We start from the raw sequence: 3614 nt of genomic DNA on the forward strand, positions 1-3614 counted from the left end.
ATGGGTGTCCATATTAGCATTTGCATTAGTAGTGGCATATGATGCAAGAAAGCAAGCTTATTCATCATCAGCCAAAAAAAAAAAAAAAAAACCTTTCCCATCTCACCCATCAATTCGCTCCAAAAGCTTATCCAGTTCTTCTTTGAATTTAGTTAAGTTAGCAAATTCCACAACGATAGATGGAAGTTTGTTCCAGCAATCAACCACCCGTTGGCTAAATCAAATTTCAGCACATCTATTGTACAACTGTCTTTCCTCAATTTAAATTTATGCCCCCTCAACTGCGTAATCTGAGCGAGAGGAAGAATCCCATCAGCATCGAGCTTGTTCAAATCATTCAAGGCTATATACACCTCAATCAGATCATCTCGCAGGTGCCTAATCTTCAGACGCTATAATTTGCAGAACTTAACGCCTTTTTGGTAACAACAACCCTTTGCTCTCCTCACCTATCTCGTTGCCTTCTCTGTACTCGTTCCAGCAGCTCTACATCCTTCCTAAAATGAAGAAGGATGCAGAGCTCTATGCAGTACTCAAGGTGTGACCTGACCGTCGCCTTATACAAAGGGATAATCGCCTCCTTATCCCTGCTAGCAAAATTCCTGTATATCATTGACAAGATCTCATGGGCTGTTCTGGCAGCCTACCTGCACTGTCAGAAAACTTCATATCTGACTGCACAATTACCCCCAGATCTTTTTTCATTCTCCACTACCCTGAGTATAGTACCGCAAAGTTGGTACGTTATTCTGGGGTTACTGCTATCCATATGCTATACTTTGCATTCGTCAATGTTAAACTTCAGTTGCTACCGCTCAGCCCATCTGACTAACTTCTCTAGATCCTGTTGCATAGCGTAGTGTCTTTATTGTCATTGACCACCCTGCCAATCTTCGTATAGTCTACAAACTTGGATATTAAGCCTGATATACCTTTCTCAAAAACAACAATAGGCCCAATACTGAACCCTCTAAAATAAACTTTCATCGGTCCGGAATCGAACCCGGCAGCTCGCGTGGCTGGCGTGCATTCTACTACTGAACCACCGACCGCATGCTTGCAAAAAATTTCCTTCTACCCCTGGCGGGATTCGAACCCACAATCCCCGGTTTAGGAGACCGATGCCTTATCCATTAGGCCACAGGGGCTTATGGTATACTGTATTACTTTCCATGCCCTTAAAATAGACTGATATTAAAAGGGGAAAACGGTATAACAAGAATGTCTACTAATTGGAAGACAGCATGAAAAAACTACAAGTAAAAATAAGTAATACTATTTACCTTCTCCATTTACAAAAATAATAAATAAATAATAAATCGATATGAATCTCTTGATGAGATGTAAAAATTTGAAAGACAAGTTCACCGTCAAATACTAACATGAACTTTCAAAAGGCATATTTTTCTTCCTTCAAAGGGATAATCAAACAACATACACGCAATTTACAAATATACTAGGCTAAGGCACTATTTGTGCTGCCTTGGTACTTCTTGTGAACACTCCAACAGAACCCAGATGTACACAAAGATTAAAACCACCCTGTATACATTCGATGTCAGTGAAATTTTCCTACCCTAAAAGCGTGATTAATTTATCTGAACTTTGTATGCTAATAAGCAAAGGTAAAGTCAAGAAATTATCAAACCATCAGGTCTTTATTTAAAGCAGAAATCCAGCAAACATCAGTAGCAATGCAAACAGCCATGCATCTTTGTATTGAATTAAATTACTGTATCCTTTTATGGAATAATATTCCTCTGTGGGACCAAGTGGAATGGGACCAAGCAGATAAATTTTGCAGAGAAACTGTTTAACGACATTAACGAAATGGAACCGAATACTGCCCAATTGGAATAAAGGAATTCCTTTATTTCAATAGGGCAGTATGATATTTTTTTATGATATTTCTCTAAAGTTAGAGAAATATCATAAAACAAATCTAAATATAGTTTGAACATAGCGTCAACCTATGCAATTACTATTAAAACTCAGTGTTGAATGGTTATCATACAAATCATTCGATTTGTATGTTTTTTTTTTTTTTAATACAGGCAGGACCACGAAACTTATTGATCTACAATATATATAAGAATAAGCACTAAATCTGTGTTTAAAACTAGTTATTTAATGGGCTTTATAATGATATAAATGTCACTAAAAACTAAATAAGTGTTAATCAAATTATAAATTGCCAGAAGCGTTTCTGTCAGTCCTGTTGCTAGGATTCCATCACTAACAAAACTATTTGTTGTTAGCAGATTTTTTTTTTGTTTTAGATTAAAAGGTCAGGCAGTTAAGACCACGAGGAATTTATATATTATATTTGCTTATATTCTTATATTCTAGGTTTGCCTGTTTGTTGGATGAAAAATCGAGCTTCAGGGAGAAAACAACCACTCAAACCATAGGACAAATTCAACCACATTGGGCAGAATGGTCATAAAAATTCTTCTATCTTGATGGGATTTGAACTCAGGTGTTTTCAATAGGTGCGAAAGGTCAGTGATCATATTGTGCAGATAGCACAATATGATCTTTGATATCATAATTAAACAGTATCATTATTACTATTATTGTATTGTATTGTATTATTATTATTATTGCTCTTATATTATTTCTCCCTATTTGGGGTTCCACCTCGTTACGAGTATTGCTACCAAGTACATAGGGTAGTTGTTGTTATGTCTGGTGTTACGTTGTTGGTCGAGGAACTCTCTGATTGTCCTACAGGTGTTCAGGATTGCGACTTTCTTGAGTTCCTTGTTCGGGATGGTCGTTATTTGTTGCATATGCCACATCTCTTTGTTCTCCTGTCTTAGGTTCGTGTACTTCCTGATTTTTATTATTATTATTATTTCAGCAAATGTTTGCTTTCACCCCTATTACCGCCCACCGGCTAGAAGGGTCGGCAGTGTAATAACAATAATATATACACAGAATTATTTACAATATTTTACAAAAATCGTAGTGTGACATTATTCAATGTTACTTTATTTCGATAAGATTTCAATAGGCTATTATTATATGTTGTTATAGTTGCTGCTACATAGTACTGCTTCTTCTGTTTTCTAACCCGAGGAGTTGGGGTTGGGCAAAGCTGAAATAATACTGAGTTTCCTTCGGGATGCTCCCATTCTATAATTGTAGTAAGCTGTGGGCTTCGGATACACACTTCACTTTATATTGCTTGCTCGGACACTATTTCTACAGTTTGATCTTTTTTCAGTGAATTCAATAGGTTTACTGAATTCCTTGGGAAAAAATTCTTTAGGTAGGAGAGGTTGTTTATCACTGACCGTAATCGGTAACCGAAAAAATACACATGGGTAGTTGAAGTGAATTTCTAGGGGGCTCTAATATTATAGTTTAGTTTGTACCCTGAGAGGAAAGGTCGAGAACGGCAGTGAACAGTAAACTGGATAGGACTCCACCCTGCGCTACTCGCAGTCTTACAACGCACACTTGTCTGAAAGGCTTATGGCTAGAAGGAAGCAGCTGTCTGGACGTAAGAATCAGGTTGGTGATTTTCAATATGTATTTCTCCAGAATGTAAATCACAGCAGAGATTGAGAGTCTATCAAAAGCAGAAGATACATCAAAGAAGGTTATAT

The 3614-nt window shown here is 37.0% G+C and overlaps 1 non-coding gene across 1 annotated transcript; it reads right to left on the reverse strand.

Annotated features, from left to right (window-relative positions):
• Window positions 1–1075: 1075 nt before the first annotated feature.
• Window positions 1076–1148, reverse strand: TRNAR-CCU (transfer RNA arginine (anticodon CCU)). Its single transcript has one exon. It is a non-coding gene; the product is annotated as a tRNA-Arg (tRNA).
• Between the last annotated feature and the right edge of the window lie 2466 nt (window positions 1149–3614).

The sequence above is a fragment of the Mastigoproctus giganteus genome, chromosome 3 (genome assembly GCF_048544385.1).
Source record: "Mastigoproctus giganteus isolate SK-2022 chromosome 3, ASM4854438v1, whole genome shotgun sequence".
NCBI lineage: Eukaryota > Metazoa > Arthropoda > Arachnida > Uropygi > Thelyphonidae > Mastigoproctus > Mastigoproctus giganteus.